At 46.1% G+C, this 19521-nt stretch overlaps 1 protein-coding gene and 1 pseudogene across 1 annotated transcript in view; one reads left to right on the forward strand and one right to left on the reverse strand.

The window, feature by feature from the left end:
• LOC124796131 (zinc finger protein ZIC 5) overlaps positions 1-19521 on the forward strand; it is a 393014-nt gene that overhangs the window by 324129 nt on the left and 49364 nt on the right. The window lies entirely within an intron of this gene.
• On the reverse strand, positions 2572-2689 carry LOC124796667 (annotated as a pseudogene).

The following is a 19521-nucleotide window of genomic DNA, read 5'->3' on the forward strand; positions in this document are numbered from 1 at the left end:
TTCTTCGACGGGAAGGTTGTGTGCTTTTTCAGCAGGACAGTGCTCATCCACATACCGCTGCTGCTCTTCCTGGTATACAACTGAAGTATTCCTCACTCGGAGTACTTTCACAAGATCGCAAGTAGACGCAATTAAACTTTAATTATTTGAACAAGTAAACTTCTTAAGAGAACAGTCAGATATTCCTGATGCAGTAAAACAAAAGAAAACAAGCGTTCTCCAGAAATCCTTCTCAGTAACAGGAAGGAAAAGTACGTCACAAGAAGTTGTTCTTCAACGAAACGATAACAGGTTTATGAGAGCGTAGATTACGTTCTCTTGACCTACGAAAAGTCTATCTTCAAACCAAAGTACGTACTGAAAGTCCTATCTCACGAGTGCACGACTTGTCCATGGCGCGTAACACCAAGGTTCGGAGCACCGGTCGCAGGAGCGCAGCCGTCCGGGTGGCGAAGACGACGTGCGATCCAAACGGTGATGGTACATCAGACGCTGGCTACCGATGGCGGAACTGGCTCTAGCCGGCTCTGCGCGGCCAGAAATGCTCGCGTGGCGGAAAGTTACCATTTTCCTACTGGCTACCGAAGTTGCGGCGGATGCAGCAAGAGGTGCATCTCTGGAGAGACCTCTGCTTCTATCTTCTGCGTCCTCTGGCTGGTTGCTGGCAGGCCCTCTGTAGGCTGAGCCGATACGATAACCCGCTCATTACAGATGCGTTGCGGGTTGGCGGCATCGAAGGCGAAGCCGAGAGACGCCAACAACTGCTCTGTTCACGCGTGGTACATGATGAAGCGAGAACTTACTCATTCTCCTGGGCCTGTGAGAACCACGGTCTAATTGCAACAAAAAGCGCAAAAGTTGCTTGGGACAATCAGTTGCAGCATGCCATAAGATGTATCTCTACGATCGTTTGCATGCGAGGATACGCGGCTGCATTGCCATCTGAGAGGAGTACAATATGTAATGACGCCCCTCTTTTAGTTAGCATCCTTTACTGTGACATGTGTGTTTAATTTGGTCTGTGTTTATCATATATTTATACAATGATTAAGTACTTGTCAGCTCATTTGTCAATAAAATGACCTTGCCGGCCGGTGTGGCCAAGCGGTTCTAGGCGCGTCAGTCTGGAACCGCGCGACCGCTACGGTCGCAGGTTCGAATCCTGCCTCGGGCATGGATGTGTGTGATGTCCTTAGGTTAGTTTGGTTTAAGTAGTTCTAAGTTCTAGGGGACTGATGACCTCTGATGTTAAGTCCCATAGTGCTCAGAGCCATTTGAACCATTTTGAAAATGACCTTGTCCTTGGGGTGTTGCATTTTGTTTCCCAGATTTTACTTACAAGATAAAGCGAGGTTGTTGCATTTTCTTTCACACATTGTAGCTACAAGATAAAATGTGTGTGTACCCTCAATGACATGTGGCGCTGGAACACGGAGGTGCTGTAGGTACCAGTCAACAACTGCTGACGAGCATGTGGATGCTGTGGGTTATAAGGGGAAAGACCCACCCACCGTTCCACACGTGACCGATAGAGTAAGCCAATGAGAGAAAAACTTACCAAAAACGCTTTTGTACTATAGGAAAAAACACGTTACATTTGCAAATGTACTACAGTGTTGATTATGATATAGAAGCACGTTTGAAATATTTAAAAGAACATTAAAAACTTTAAAGACCGGTAGTAGCGGCTCGAATGTAAGGGATGTGCCCTCTGTGTGCATTACACAGAACACTACATCTGTACATCTTGCCAAAGAGTCTAACATAGGAGATACAAACAGCCAAGAAGAGATACATAGTATTTACTTGCATGTCTGGATGAAGATAGGCAGCCGTCCGTAATTACTACGAAATAAATTCGCTGAATGCACATAACTTGTCTTCACCTGTGTTTGGTATACATATACTACCTGCTGGTGACATATGAAGGGCTCGGATGGCGTACACGGATAAGGCCACTGCATGCGATAAGCGGGAAATCCAGGCTGGAGTTCCGATATAAATTTTCACATGTCATCAACAAGTAGTACATTTATACCTAACACAGCTAAAGCCAGGTTGTTCGCATTTAGCGCATTTATTTCGAAGCATAGATAGGTAAAGTAGGACACACGGTTGCCATAGGGACGCACACCTGCTTCTCCTGACGTCCCAGCGACAACACGCCCCTGCGGCTATCCAGCAGAACGACGGGACACACTTCCTTTTTTGGTAATTTTTTAGCTCATTGTTTTACTCTACTAGCTACATGTGGAACGGTGGAGGGAGCTTTCCCCTTATGACACCTAGCATCTATATGACTGCAGCAGTCGTCGACTGATACTTTTTGCTACGTGTAGCAGCTTCCTTTTCCAGCGCCACAGGTTACCAAGGGTATATATGCATTTTATCTTCTAACTACACTCCGTCTTCAGGCCACGAGTGGCATACCGTGATCATCCGACCGCCGTGTCATCCTCAGTTGAGGATGCGGATAGGAGGGACGTGGGGTCAGTACACCGAAGCCACTACTATTCATTCGGTCGAGTAGCTCCTCAATTGGCATCACGAGGCTGAGTGCACCCCGAAAAATGGCAACAGCGCATGGCTTCCCGGATGGTCTCCCATCCAAGTGCCGACCACGCCCGACACCGCTTAACTTCGGTGATCTCACGGGAACCGGTGTATCCACCGCGGCAAGGCCGTTGCCCTATCTTGTAACTACACTGCATAAATGTTTGTACCATTCTTGACCCACTGAGTTAATTTCATAGTTAATGGTCGGAAGACCTTCTTATCTGACTGAAACTAGTTACCAGAATACTAAGCACTAGTTTGTATCTAGACTAACGGTTTTTGTACTACGTAAGAAGATAGCTATCGTTCCGAGTGACTTCAAGAATCAAGAACAATTATATTAACTAGAACTATAGCTCATAGTCCTACCAGTGGCAGCTGTTAACCACATATTGTGGATTATTTCGAAAACTGTTCGTTTGCAGACCCATGTCTCCTATAACGTTTTTACTTGTATTATCTTGTGCTTTCACCAGTGTCAGTTTTCGCTAATACTTATGATAAACCCTGTCTATCAGATGTACGTCTGGCGATTGGCGGCTGACGCTACAGATCAGACTTTATTAGTAATTATAGTACAGAATTACATCACCAGTTACAGTTACATTCTCAGCAAGTACACCAAGTCCTTTCATCCATACATGTATATTTTCATCATTACTAACTTTACGACAGGAGCGGGTATACAATGTAAAAGGCATATTACTATATACATAACTGTAACTGGTGATGTAACCCTGTACTATAATTACTAATAAAGTCTGATCTGTAGCGTCAGCCGCCAATCGCTAGACGTACATCTGGTGAACGGGGGCTCAAGGATGCAACAATTTTTAAAAAATCGAAAACATAGTGCCGCGTTGGCCGCTGAGCGCCTGTCTAGGCGCGCACGAAGCCATCTCCAAGTGTGACGTTTTCTGCCCATTGAGAACAGCCGAACCAGTGGCCGTTTGCAAGCGCCTACGTGCGCTGCAAGGTGTCTCCTTTCAGGAGTAGAGACGTAGCGAAGCGAGCAGAACGCGCGCCCTCCGCCACCAGAGATAATGCACGGCTGCCGGCGTGGCCAAGTGGACAGGGCGGTGGGAGGGACCGAGGTTCAAGAACGGCCGCCCCCGGCGTGGTCTATCTGCCCCGGGACACCAGCCGTGTCTCCCTTTGCCGTTGCCTGGCCTCGCTAGCACTGGCTCACTAAGTTTCAGCCTCCCTTCTCTTTCTCCGATGAAAAATCCAATCTTCATCTCGCTGAGGGTGCTGAATAAGGAGATGGTCATTTAGCAGCAAGATTAGATCTAATTTTCTGCTCACTTTGTCTGTTCTTAATTACCCTTACATTCATGTGCTTGTATCTTGGGGATGGGTGATATCTAACGTAACTATTAAAATAATGCTGTTACCTTTTCGTAGCTATTAACCCATTAGCTCTCGTGGTCGCCACTTGGAGATCACATACAGGGTGGGGCAAATAAAAGAAGCCCGGACGAGTGGATACGATCTGTAGTGAAACGCCCGCTGAACCCGCTGGGCAGAACAAGTGATTAGGATTGTGGAAAGGACCAAATAAGGTTGGACTCGCATGCGGGAGGACGACGGTTCAATCCCGCGTCCGGCCATCCTGATTTAGGTTTTCCGTGATTTCCCTAAATCGCTCCAGGCAAATTCCGGGATGGTTCCTTTCAAAGGGCACGGCCGACTTCGTTCCCCATCTCTCCTTAATGTTATGAAACCGATGACCTCGCTGTCTGGTCTCCTTCCCCAAACAACCCAACCCACCAAATAAGGTTGGAATCAGTTTCATCTTAAAATTGTAATTTCTTGTAATTTAGTAACACATTTACAACCAAAGCGGCACATTGCTGAACTTTTACAACTACGAGTTTCAAACTGCAAAGCTTTCACGGCTGAAGGCCTCCAAACAAGAAATATTAAAAATCAACAACGTAAATTTGAAGTGACTGAAAACAGGCAGTTACAATTACAAATGAAATTATATATATCAGCTAGTTTGAAAACCTCAAGGCAAGGGTGGATAAACAAACATAAACAAGATGCAATACAGACGGTTGAAGGCCCACAATAAAATTTTCAAGATTTTTAAAATAAATTACCATAACCTTTCAAAGTCAGAAGGCCGCAATGTTTAAGCTTGAAAGGTAATTTTAAGAATAAGGTTCCAAGGCTGAAGGCCCAAATTAATTTTCCAAAATTAAAAAAAAATATATAACCATAAACCTTAAGTTTTTAGTAGATGACACCGGACTAAAAGAAAGACAACACTACGGCAATAACCTTTCAGTAAATATCCACTTGCCGGAATTCAAACTTACTTGCAAATATGGTTCAAATGGCTCTGAGCACTATGGGACTTAACTTCTGAGGTCATAAGTCCCCTAGAACATAGAACTACTTAAACCTAACCAACCTAAGGACGTCAGACACATCCATGCCCTAGGCAGGATTCGAACCTGCGACCGTAGCGGTCGCGTGGTTCCAGACTAAAGCGCCCATAACCGCTCGGCCACACCGGCCGGCTAAACTTGCATAAAACACAATAAAACCAAGGATTTTTCTTTTATCATTGGCTCTGATAGATTATAAACAGACAGACACCGGTGAGAAAGACGAAGAGACAACAGCACTCAGAAGCCTCCAGGTGGTCGATCTGCCGTCGTTCACTTGGTGAAACAGGTGGTGAGCCCAACTACACTTGATCCGTCGGAACCTAACCGAGGGACGGCCACAGACCGACCGACAGACGACTTGCTTGCCACCAATCTGCACATGAGAAGTCAAACACAGAATGTTACGGGCGTGATTATCCACAATCAAATATGCATATGTATTAAGCTGTCAAAACTGCACAACGTGTAGGACAGCGACAACAGGTGAGGAAAGGACACTGCCTGAAATTACGTTAGTGGCCAGGGCAGGTAACCGGAACACTAACGGCCACAAGGCAGAAAATCCCGCTGGTGCACTTGAATTGTAGTCAACCAATAAAGTTAATTCCACCGCATGGCGCCTAAATTTCAGCAATACAAACACTCGGTGTTGCTCACAGGAAAATTTCTCCAACAGCGAACCACCGAAACGAGCCACACAACATGAATGGACGTGGCTTGCGTACTTAAAACACCACTCAACTTTGACGTCCTGGGTCGGTGAACCATAAAGCTCGTAGCGATCGGACAGCTCCACACAAGCTCCGACACTGCGCAGGGACCGCCAGCGGACACAGCCGACTGCACCGCGTGGGGATAACTTCCCTGGTCCTCAGGAACCGACCGACTAGCCGCAAAATGCCGACAACATGTAAAATCGTCTTCAGTGGAAATAACACCAACTACACATACAACCTGACAAACACTTGCACGAAGACCTGAACGATACCAAACAGTAACTAAGCACACACGAAGACAAATCGGGAGTCGATGTACACACACACACACACACACACACACACACACACACACAGCCGACTCGAACGATCGGCGAGAAAAAACGCGTCGTGCGGTAGGACGACCGACCGACGATCCACCAAGACCGTGGCCCGGCTCAAGTGATGTGTGGCGTCAATGGTCGGGCGAGCCATGTCGACGCAGACCTCACTGCTGCTCCAACCCGACTGCACTATTGCCGCATTATAACTCGCTGACTGGCGGGTCCGGACTGCGCTCCAGACGTGTTCCAACTGACTGGCAGACCCAAACTTGCGACCCGAACTCGCTTACGATAGACAACGACCGGGAAGTAATAGCAGTCGAGCAAAGATACTACGAGAGGGGATATATTGATACGCGCTGCTAGCGCTGCTCACGGTCAGGCAAAGTAGCAACTCTGTGACACCAGTAATTTAAATTAACGTAGTGAGGTGGAAGTACCTTAAAAAGAGGGTGTAAAATACATGATGGCGGGGACATGAGCTACGCACTGCTCAGGTAGCATTAACGGAGGAGGAAAAGACCTACAGTTACTTCTAAAAGGCTGGAGCAACTGCCCATATAGCCGGCCGATCCTTGGAGCATATTTACACAATCTTCACGCCTGACAGCGATGTTAGAAGAGGTCAGGCTGGTCGCGGCCCTAGCTGGCCACACAGATCACCTGCTCTGTCAGTGTGCGACTACTTTGTGTGGGGAGCCCCCAGGTCTAAGGTGTATCATAACAACCCTCCTAGTCTTCAAGAACTGCTGCAGAACAATTCGGATGAGATTGTAGCAATTCCAGCAGTCCAGCTTCGATCCATTTCAGCATCTTGCTGACCAGTGCCCAAAAGTGCGAAGAGATGAATGGTGGTCACTTTCAGCATCTGCTATAGTCAAGTTAGTACTGTATTTCTTTTCCTATGCTGTGTTTTTTTGTACCCCAGAACTCTGTTCTCCGGGTCACTTCTATTTGCCCCGTCCTGTACTTTAACCCGCCAAGTAACACCATCTGTGTGTCAAGGAGAAAAGTCGGACTTTTACTACTTCCACAGGATGTGGTATGTAGCAGCACACCTAAATTGATCACGTCCGTGCATTGGGCTGAACTCAACTGCTTATTTTCCCGCTCCATTCGCCTCTTCTTATCACAAATGCATGAGCCTTGAAGGCCACATGTTGCAGATCGGGGCTAAGGTTGGGGATCGTGATTTTATCTTGATTGTTTATGAGTACTGATTAAGATAATAGCACTTTCTTCATATCATTATAATTGTCCTGAGTTACAGAAGTTGCTTTCTCCACATTGTGCTTCTGAGTACGACGTATTGTGTGTATTGCACTCTTTCAATTTCATTCTGCTATATTTGGAGGGGTAAATGATTGTATATACACGTTTCATATAAAAAAGAAGCTGCCTTCGTTCGTGGTGTTCTGTGCTCGATTTAAATACATTGTAAGCATATTGCGTTTATTCTATTTTATTTTTGTTTGCATCCGTTTTCTGTACTTTCTCCCGTTTAATTGAGAACTACATGTCAGCAGGTTTTGACAATATCGATATTCATCTTTAGTACGTCTTGTCACGGAATGAGTATGTAATTCTGCTTTGAACGCTGTTCATTCTTGCCACTGAGTGCGATGCATTTCACAGTGGGTTGCAGAGTACGGATGTAGATATAGACCAGTATGTTTCGTTTTAGTGACTAGCGCATTCTTTCTTGCAAATTCTAAAAATGCAGCAGTACTTGCGAAAAAGTTTTCGTACGTTATTAACAGCACATTTTGTCAGAAGTCAATGAAGCTATGTGTGGCATCCATTAAATGCAATAGTACGAATAACGGATGCGAACAAATATAACGTACAATGCTTACCATGAGTTTAAATCGAGCAAACCGTACGTGGATTCCTAAGCAGTAAAAATGGACAAGAATCCACAGAATACCGTGCCACGAAACCAGCTATTGTTTTATATGAAACGAGAATCAATATGAAGTCATTTACCCCACCCAACACTTTTTGATGATCCAACATTGAAATCTGCAGCAATATGTGGAAGGGTTGCACTTCTGTCACGTTGAACGACGCTCTTCAGTGGCCTTTGGTCCCGTTCTTGCAGGATCTTTTTCCCATCGTAGCACTGTACGATATTTGATGTTTTATCGGATTCCTGATATTCACGGCACACTCGTGTAACGGTCGTACGGAAAAATGCCTACTTCATCGGTACCTCGGAGATGCTGTGTCCCATCGCTCGTCCGCCGACTATAAAACACGTTCAAACTCACTTAAACCTTGATAACCCGCCATCGTAGCAGCTGTAACCGCTCTAAGAACTACGCCAGACACTTGTTGTCTTATATAGGCTTTGCCGGCGCAGAGCTGTATTCTGTCTGTTTACATAGCTCTGTATTTGAATAAGCATGCGCTTATCAGTTTCTTTGGCGTTTTAGTGTATATTTTCTGATTTCTCACTCCCTACATATTTTCTATATCTTTAATAATTTAGGTTGTATATAATTTGTCCAAAGTATAGTTTACCCTGTGTATGATTTTCCACATTCGCAATAAATGCGAGAGACATTAGGTGTGTGAAACTCTTTGTTACCTTTCACAAAGGCAAAATTTTTTTAAATTTTATTCTTATTTTTGCAAGTTTTCATTAGATGGACTAGATTCCTTTCATGGCTAAACTTCAGTGTATTCCTACGGGGCCTGCTTCAGCACATAATATGGACGTAATCTTCTCTTTCCTTACTTCTGCCATGATTACTAAATGCTCGTAGCACCTTCTTAGTGTGTACCTTCCTGCAGGCGTTTTTAGAGAAGCAACAAGCATGTGAATTTAGATTTTCTCGGCGAATCTCGATGATGAAGTCTTCTCGGGTTATCAGCTGAGTCAAGGCGTTGTCCTGCGGCAACATTTTAACACGTTTCCTACTTGTCATCTTCAGGCGAAGTGTCGTGTTCGTGTCCTGTCCGGTTCTTTATAGCAATTGGACCGCAGGCTCTTCTGTCTCGCCTGCGTCGGCAGCGCCAATCACACGCTTCCGGAAGAGATGTTGCGGCCTGTGGGGAGGGCGGGGGGTGGGGGGGGGGGGGGGAGTCGCGAATTCCTTCTATGAGAAGGCGGGACCATCCAGCAACAGGCTCGTCCGTGGCCTGGGCGCTGTTAGTAAGCCCTTGTGAGGCAAACTGAGGAGCTACTTGATTGAGAAGTAGCGGCTGCCGTCTCGTAAACTGACATACGGATGGGAGAGCGGTATGCTGACCACATGCCTATCCATATCCGCATCCAGTGACACCTATGATCTGAGGATGACACGGCGGCCGGTTGGTACCTTTAGGCCTTCAGGGTCTGTTCGGGAGGAGTTTAGTTTTCACTGCTCAACATGCCAAGCAAGAAAAGCTTGCCAATGGAACGGCAGCGCCAGCGAACCGGACCCGAACCCGAAGATGACAAGTAGGAAACTCGTTGAAACGTTGCCGCAGAACGAAGCAGTTACTCGGCTGGTAATCCCAGAAGACTTCATCAAGCAGCAAACAATCCACCTGCGTCTGTAGGTTGCCATTGTCACATGCGGTTTTCAGTCTACGTACCAGGCCAGTCGTAATATAATGTCGCTGTTAATACGATGCACATCCACAGAGCACAGAAACTGGTTCACGCTGGGACGACAGCGGTACAACACCGGCACGTACTCGCATCTCCGTCGTATCGCCCGGCGCGTCACGGAGTGCTAGTCGCTCCACGCAACTAGGGCCGTACTATCCACAGGGAAGGGAAATTTTAAGTCATCCGATCTGTCTAAAAAGATGGTTTTATGTAGATGAAGCACAGTCACATTCGACTCTGATTTTATTTTGTCAGTACAACTTTTACTTTTCGCGTAAAACATTAAAAATCACTATTTGGGAGTTGCCTGTGTCCTCCTCTATGCAGTGTTCTCGATCACTTTTGAGGCAACCACTGCGAAAAAAAAAAAGATTTTTCCGCATGTTATAGCCTGATATCACAGTTTGATAATGAACTGGTTTTCTTTTCATAAATGCCTGTAGTTGCTGAGATACTTTGTTGTGAAGTAAAAAACTGCCAAAAATTTTGAAAAATTTGCAATGAACAATGTAGTCACTGGCCAGCTTACGTTTGGTGCGTTTTAGGTTATGTGTTGCTGCGCCCCAAATATTCCTAACATATCGCAATTGTTTTTTGCGTTGAGGAGAGCGATACCTTTTCCCACTATGGAGAAAATTCGTGAGATATACTGGAACTCGTCCGTTAGGAGGCTGGCAGCTACGCGCCGAAAGCTACGCTATTGCCGTCTGCTATGTACTGAGTACAGAGCTGCCTTTTGTTCGCCGGTTTCGTTTGCTGCCGTTACAGGCCCAGGATCGAAGTGAAAAACTTACTGAAATGAAAAGACACAGCGAGTCATCAGCTGATGGTGCAGATTGGATTTTTTTTCTTCTTTCAAAGTTTCCTGGTTCCGGGAAACTTTGTAACAGGGATAAAAGAGAACTGAAAGTTAAATTCCTCTTACTTGTGAATAAGGGGCTGGACTACTAAGCCAAGGAGGACACGTCCGGATTTTATCACGATCTTCTTCTCTCTCTTCAAATACATTGATCATTGGCACATCAATGATGGTAACTGATCTCACTTCACATGCAGCAGTTTTTCCTCTGAATACTCCTCACTCTGAAACTGAACAATTGCAGAAATATTATCACAGCTTTATTAATCTTTAACAATTATATCCAGGGTGAATCAAAAAGGATGACGCAAACTGACACTGCTGAAACTACACGATAATAGAAGCACAAATGTCAACTAAACATGGGCTCTAAAACGCATGCCTTAAGAGCTATGAGATGTTCTTGATTTTCAATATTGTGAAACAAATCTCTTTGCTTTCCATATTCTTGGAAGTGGTAGTATGGACCCAAACAAGAAAAAAATGTCTAGTAAACATGTGCTCTAAAATGCATACCGTAACAGCTATGAGCACTTGTTCGTCTTTGGCACTTTGCAATACAACTCTTCTAATGAACAAGTGCTCATAAGTTCTAAGGTCATTTTAGAATACATGTTTACTGGAATTTTTTTCTTGTTTTGGTCCATACTGCCACTTCCAAGAATATGGAAAGCAAAGAACTTTCAGTAGAAGAGATTTGTTTCATATTATTGAAAATCAAGAACATCTCATAGCTCTTAAGGTATGCGTTTCAGAGCCCATGTTTACTCGACATTTGTGCTTCTATTATCGTGTACTTTCAGCCGTGTAAGTTCGCACCATCCTTTTTGATACACTCTGTATACAGTATATGACTGAATAAACTACCATACTAGGTAGTTTAGAAAAATAAACCTTTCATCGCAGATTTGTAACATGCTTCATACTCTTTCACCAACGTACCTTGTTGTAATAAATAGTTTCTCAGTTTCTCAGGTGGAGATATACTATGGTTTGCTGAAAGGTAATATCTCAGAATTTTTGTGTGAAAACTCCTAAAGCTTTTTAAATAAAACAAACATTATTAACATTCTACGTCATTACTCTTCGTGTCTACATGTTTGCAGCCCTCTGCCCGCTAGAGGACACCGAACTGCAGCGTGTAACGTGGCGATATGTAACGTAACAATGTCGGTGCGTAAGAAACAGCGTGCTGTAATGAGTTTCTGACCTCAGAAGAGCTCGTCCACGCGTGGAGCATCCTCTTCTACAATGCAGACCACACACGAACGCTGTAACATCTACAACAATCCGACGCCTTTGGTCCATTGTCATCACTTGTGCTCCATACAGTCCGCAACTTGGCCCAATCCGATTTATGTCTGTTACCAAAACTTAAAAAACACCTCCGAGGACTTAACTTTATTAGCATTCGCATAAAAAATTTGGACGCATTACTTTTCAGCGCGCCTTCGTTGTGAAGTACGCAGTGCGACGTCAGTTTCCTCTCTAACGAGGTTCGCCATCATATGTGATAAGAGTCGAGCATACTTCCGTCCCGAATATCTGTTGACAGTAATTTCCATCACGCGGAAAGTGCGTCCTTGCTAACCAGCGAGGGAACGAGTTTTAAAATTTATGTTCCAAAACCCTGTTCAAGGACAGAGAGGATTTCTTGGAGCAGAACTCTCTAGTGAACGGTGAATCAATATACAAAAAAACTCGTGAACATGGGATCTTGAAAGGACGCTACTGCTTTTAAGACGTACGCGGACTGTGCTTAATTTCTGGTATCGTGCCTGCAGAGACCCACGGGACCACCTGTTGCTGTGGCCACGTGTTGCGCGGCAGGCACTAAGGCTCGAACTCATGATGCCGACGGAACACCCTTTTTTGTGTACCTTTCGGGGACCGCATCGAAGTTGTGGAGTCGGTTGTTGTATTCACAGTTTCAGCATTTTCACGTTGTCTCGCGGTAAACCTAAGGAGCGAGGAAGAATAGTAGTCCCCCACCTGATAAAGAACGCGGGATACGTTCAAATCTTCTTCTCGGCGGGGTAACTTAGAATGAGATGACAGAAATCATGGGGTACCTCCTAATATTGTGTCGGACGCCCTTTTTCCCGGTGTAGTGCAACAATTCGACGTGACATGGACTCCTTCGTTGGAAGTCCCCTGCGATATTGATCCACGGTGCCCCTATAGCTCTCTACAATTGCGAAAGTACTGCCGGTGCAGTGTTTTGTCCACGAACTGATTTCTCGATTGTGTCCCACAAATATTCGATGGGATTCATGTCGGTCGATCTGGGTGGCCAAACTATTCGCTCGAATTGTCCAGAATGTTCTTCAAATCAATCGTGATCTATTGTGACCCTGTGACATGGCGCATTGTCATCCACAGAAGTTCCATCATTGTATGAGAACGTGAAGTCCATGAATGCTTGCAAGAGATCTAGAGGCAGCAGAACATAACGGAGGACCCAGTTGATAAACACAGCCTTCACCATCAGGGAGCCACGACCAGCTTGCACAGTGCCCTGTTGACAACATGGGTCCATGGCTTCATTAGGTCTGTCAAGATTGAAGATTGAACAAGTGGAGGAGAATCTCACAGGAGCCTTAACAGAACTTGCTACCTACTGTGACGGCAATAATCTCAAACCAAACCCCAGTAAATCTCAAGTATCCGCCTTCCATCTTAGGAGCAAACAAGCCAAACGGAAACTCCGAGTCATGTGGCAAGGGGAAGAGCTGAAACATACAAACAGCCCAAAATACCTGGGAGTAACATTGGACAGAGCACTTACTTTTAAGCAGCACTAAAAAAAAAAGGTCTGTGCCAGGAACAACATACTGCGGAAGCTAACAGGTTCATCGTGGGGAGCTCAACCACATGTTTTGCGCGCCACAGGTCTGGTGCTGAGTATCTCAGCTGCGGAATATGCGGCGCCAGTTTGGAGGAACTCTGCCCACGCTAAGCAAGTTGACGTCGCCGTAAACGAAACTGTACGTATTGCCACAGGATGCCTCAAACCAACTCCCACAGACATCATTTACCCCATCGTAGGCATAGCACCACCCACTATCAGCAGACAAGTAGCCGCCGAGATCGAAAGATCAAAACAAAAGAATGATCCTCGACACCCGATGTATATGCACCGAAAACAACGTGTCCGGCTGAAATCCCGCAGGTGTTTCATGGAAACTACTGAAGAGCTCGCCACCAAGCCCGTCGCAAGGCGGCTATCTCTCTGGGAAGAAATGGTGCCACACTCCACAATGGAACTACTTGAGGAGGGATCTGCAGGATTTCAACTACCTTTTACAACTTGGAGGTCATTAAACCGGCTGCGCACTGGAGTAACTGGGTGCAAATCAAACCTATTTAAATGGGGTTACAGTGATAGCGATAGGTGTGAATGCGGAGCAATCCAGGACTTGAACCACCTACTGATCTGCCCAGATATGCCTATAACATGCACTAAAGATGATATTTTGAAAGTCAATGACAAAGCAATCTACGTTGCTAATTACTGGGAAGGGAAGATATAATTGGTGCATCCGGACACGGAAGAAGAAGAAGAATTAGGTCTGCGCCACACGCGAACCCTACCATCAGCTCTTACCAACAGAAATCGGGACTCATCTGACCAGGCCAAGGTTTCCCAGTCGTCTAGGGTCCCGCCGATATGGTCACGATCCCAGGAGAGGTGCTGCAGGCGATGTCGTGCTGTTAGTAAAGGCACTCGCGTCGATCGTCTGTTGCCAATTAACTCCATATTTCGGCCCACTGTCGTAACGGATACGTTCGTCGTACGTCCCACATTGACTTCAGCGGCTATTTCAAGCAGTGTTGCCTCTCTGTTAGGACTGACACCTTTTCGCAAAATCCGCTGCTCTCGGTCGTCCCTAGTGAGAGGTAATGCACACTCTTCACACTGTGGATCTCGTAATATTGAATTCCCTAACGATTTCCGAAATGGAACTTGAAGTATCCTGACTTTCAACACTTCTACAAGAAACACCCGAGCATGAAGTTCATCCTCTGTATTTAAGAACATCATCAATTCAATACAAATGGTCTTCGTTGACCGTCAAAAGAACACGCAATCAACTTCCTAAAAGGGAGTAAATTCACAACTAAACACAAGTACATAGAACAACAAAAGGACGGTTTGCACACTCATGCTGCCGGCCGGTGTGACCGTGCGGTTCTAGGCGTTTCAGTTTGGAACCGCGTGACCGCTATGGTCGCAGGTTCGAATCCTGCCTCGGGAATGGCTGTGTGTGATGTCCTTAGGTTTAAGTAGTTCTAAGTTCTAGGGGACTGATGACCTCAGATGTTGAGTCCCATAGTGCTCAGAGCCATTTTTTACACTCATGCTCATAAATTAAGGATAATGCTGATACATGGTGAAACAACGCTCTGGTGGGAGGTTTGCGGGTTTAATTCACCTCGGGGTATGCCCATGCGGTGCATTTGACCTGCGGTCGTTGCACGGTGGCGCTGGCAGCAGTCCACATACGCAGAAGTGTGTTGGTGCATGTCAGAGTACAGCGCAGAGAATAAGTGTGCAGATGTTTTCAGACTTGCTAATGGTGACTGTGTGTTGAAAATGACTCGAAGAACTCGTATTGATGACGTTATGAGGGGTAGAATACTAGGGCGACTGGAGGCTGGTCAAACACGGCAGGTCGTAGCACGGGCCCTCCGTGTGCCACAAAGTGTGATCTGAAGTATATGGCAACGGTTCCAGCAGCAGAAAACGTGTCTAGGCGCTACAGTACGGGACGTCGACAGTGTACAACACCACAAGAAGACCGATATCTCACCATCAGTGCCCGCAGACGGCCACGGAGTACTGCAGGTAGCCTTGCTCGGGACCTTACTGCAGCCACTGGAACAGTTGTCTCGAGACACGTAGTCTACAGACGACTGAACAGACATGGTTTATTCGCCCGGAGACCTGCAAGGTGCATTCCACTGACCCCTGGTCACAGGAGAGCTCGTAAAGCCTGGTGTCAAGAACACAGTACATGTTCATTGGAACGGTGGTCCCAGGTTATGTTCACGGACGAGTCCAGGTATAGTCTGAACAGCGACTCTCCCAGAGTTTTCATCTGGCGTGAACCAGGAGCCAGGTATCAAACCCTTAATGTCCTTGAAAGGGACCTGTATGGAGGTCGTGGTTTGATGGTGCGGGGTGGTATTATGATTGGTGCACGTACACCCCTGCATGTCTACGACAGAGGAACTGTAACAGGTCAGGTGTATCGGGACGTCATTTTGCACCAGTATGTCCGCCTTTTCAGGGGTGCAGTGGGTCCCACCATCTTCCTGATGCATGATAACGCACGACCCCACCATGGAGGAGTACCTTGAATCGGAACATATCAGGCGAATGGAGTGGCCTGCCTGTTCTCGAAACATAAACCCCATCAACACGTCTGGGATGCTCTCGGTCGACGTATCGCTGCACGTCTTCAAACCCCTACGACACTTCAGGAGCTCCGACAGGCACTGGTGCAAGAATGGGAGGCTATAACCCAGCAGCTGCTCTACCATCTGATCCAGAGTATGCAAACCCGTTGTGCGGCCTGTGATCATATCCCATACTGATGTCGGGGTACATGCGCAGGAAACAGTGGCGTTTTGTAGCACATGTGTTTCGGGACGATTTTCTCAACTTGTCACCAGTACCGTGAACCTACAGAGCTGTGTCGTGTGTGTTCCCTACATGCGTATGCTATTAGCGCCAGTTTTGTGTAGTGCCACGTGGCACCACATTCTGCAATTATCCTTAATTTATGAGCATGAGTGTAGTTTGCTATCAAATGTGTAAGTCCTCGCTCTCCTTGCTTGGAGCACATTGTAACAGATTACTTCTTAAGTTATAGTGTGTACGAGTTCACAGTTTCTAAAGTCCTGCCAATAGGTTTGGGAGCCGGTTCGGAGGTCCTTTGGCGGCGTACGGTTGGCGCTGCTGGATCCAGAACAGTCTCTTGGATGGCTGCGCCGTAGCTGCCACAATCGTCTTGGACGCAGTCCTAAATACCAACCACTTTGGATGTCCACTTCCTCCTGATTGGCTACCCGTGACATGGGCGGATGCAGCAAACGTTTCGTGGCAGGAGCGACCTCTCCTGCTGATTTACACGCCTTCTGTACTACGGTCCGGCGAACGCGAAGGCCCTGTGCATGTCGCGCTGCAGAAGATAGAGTCGGAACATCGTGCAGTCCCACGGGCTGAGATGTCAACCAACCGGAAGGCAGTTTGTTGCCGTGTGGCGTCGGCGATTGACGGCTTTTGCGACGCGCCAGAATGTCCCATCCAACTAGCTCCAACTACCATTCCGCGTTCAACGTCTGTTAATTCCCGTCGTCCGGCCATAATCACACCGGAAACCTTCTCACATGAATAACCTGAGTACAAATGACAACTCCGCCAATTCAGTCCTTTTATACCTTGTGTATGCGATACTACTGTCATCTGTATACGTGTGTGTTGCTATCTGATGACTTCTGTCACGTCAGTGTACTACTGCCGCACTCTCCTCTGAGTGGTCTGCTCTGCGAAGGCTACCTACGGCACTCCGTCGTCTAAGAGAGGTATTCGTAAAGTTTTAAATAACACCTAAAAGAAATAAAGATACCTAATTAAATTTTTGTATATTTGCAGAGACAAGTCTGCAGTCCTGGTATCGTAGTACGGCACTAGAGGATCCAAAGCAAAATGGCGCTCCACATCTTCACCTTCTCAGAGACTCAGCTGGGGATTAAAGGTTGCAGCCTTCTGCTTGCGTGTCTTCGGTGAAATGGCTTACGAAATTTGTCGACTGTTGTAGCCGTTTTCCTAGAATACTTTTCATAAGTCGCTCAGTTGATTCGGAAGGTTTTCAGGATCTGGAAAGGCTCGATGCACCAGAAGAGACTTTTTCTGTGATTGGTGGTAGTAGTTTGTAATGCTCAGATACCGGACCGTGTGCGTGCATTTCCCGTAAACACTCGCTGTTCTTTAACGTCCCCTTCCACCGAAAAAAAATGGTTCAAATGGCTCTGAGCACTATGGGACTTAACTTCTGAGGTCATCAGTCCCCTAGAACTTAGAGCTACTTAAACCTAACTAACCTAAGGACATCATACACATCCATGCCCGAGGCAGGATTCGAACCCGCGACCGTAGCGGTCGCGCGGTTCCAGACTGTAGCGGCTAGAACCGCTCGGCCACCCCGGCCGGCTCCACCGAAAAGCAAACTGGTGTCTCAACCTCAGTGTCTTACCTCTGTAATTCCCAATACATACAGGGTGTCTGTCCTAAGAGTCGTCAGGCGTAGGGCAGACATTTACAATTTCGTTTTTACAATGTGTACGCAGAGTCAGCCCATATAAATAAATGCTGCGGATCACGTCCTTCACGCGACGCGCATTGTTGATGGAAAGCGTCTGTTGGTTTCCCGTTATAAACAAATTAGGTGAGTGGAGTTCAGTCCCGCTTTACTTTATAATAATATGTTTAACTAAGATGAACAGTCATGTGGCTCTCGCAATGGGTGGTATTCCATAGCTTAGTAGATGATTTGATGACGAGCTTAGGGCGAGAAACTAGTCATCAATAAAGAAAATTAATATTGCACTTCGACGATTTTTTGCAAGTTGTTGGATAATTTGTTAAACGATGCAAATGCTGACGTCATGCCTTCCAGAATCCTGGGAATTAATAAATAAAAACAAACTGGTTTTTAAATAGGTATTTTAGGTGCGCATTCGATAGAGTGGTCCCAAATTAGTCTAGCATGATATTCGTCTGATCGCTGTGTATTAACATGGATAGTAAAACACAAAGAATAATCAATACTGCAGCAGCGGCTGAGCAGCCTCGCTGCATAGCGGTTGCAGTCAATGTGGACCAACGCGATTCTGTCGCAGCTGACTGGTTATTCTTGGTGTTTTACTGTCCCTGTTAATACATATCGATAAAACGAATATCGCACTAGGTTAATTTGGGAACGCTCTATCGAACTGTACGTAAATTTCTGCTTTAAAATCTATTTTATTTCTAACGGGAAACAAACTGCCGCTTTCCGTTGACAATTGGCGTCGCATGAAAGGCTTGATGAGCAGTGTGTGTGTGTGCTGTCTCCAGCTACACATTGCAAAAACGAAATTGCAAATTTCTGCCGAAGCACCAGAGAAAATGCACGTCACGACTCTTGATACAGACAGCCTTATGATATACACAAGGTCTCGTGTTGCGACAAATGTCGAGGGGTCGTATAGAGTGTCTTGAGGAACAAATAGAGGATAGGAACCTGTGTCCAGAAAAATCATCCAACGACGGTACAGAGCGTCTAGGATGCAGGCATCAGGGCCTGCCGCTTTGCCATCCCTTCGGCAGAAAATGTGACTTTGTGCGCTGGCCGACTACAGGTGACACGTGTTGTTTGTTATTCAGTGACTGCAACTTTTTGCCACGATCGCCAGTAGAGAAGGCGGAGCTACAGGGTGTTTCAAAAATGACCGGTATATTTGAAACGGCAATAAAAACTAAACGAGCAGCGATAGAAATACACCGTTTGTTGCAATATGCTTGGGACAACAGTACATTTTCAGGCAGACAAACTTTCGAAATTACAGTAGTTACAATTTTCAACAACAGATGGCGCTGCGGTCTGGGAAACTCTATAGTACGATATTTTCCACATATCCACCATGCGTAGCAATAATATGGCGTAGTCTCTGAATGAAATTACCCGAAACCTTTGACAACGTGTCTGGCGGAATGGCTTCACATGCAGATGAGATGTACTGCTTCAGCTGTTCAATTGTTTCTGGATTCTGGCGGTACACCTGGTCTTTCAAGTGTCCCCACAGAAAGAAGTCACAGGGGTTCATGTCTGGCGAATTGGGAGGCCAATCCACGCCGCCTCCTGTATGTTTCGGATAGCCCAAAGCAATCACACGATCATCGAAATATTCATTCAGGAAATTAAAGACGTCGGCCGTGCGATGTGGCCGGGCACCATCTTGCATAAACCACGAGGTGTTCGCAGTGTCGTCTAAGGCAGTTTGTACCGCCACAAATTCACGA

The sequence above is a fragment of the Schistocerca piceifrons genome, chromosome 4 (genome assembly GCF_021461385.2).
Source record: "Schistocerca piceifrons isolate TAMUIC-IGC-003096 chromosome 4, iqSchPice1.1, whole genome shotgun sequence".
Classification (NCBI taxonomy): Eukaryota; Metazoa; Arthropoda; class Insecta; order Orthoptera; family Acrididae; genus Schistocerca; species Schistocerca piceifrons.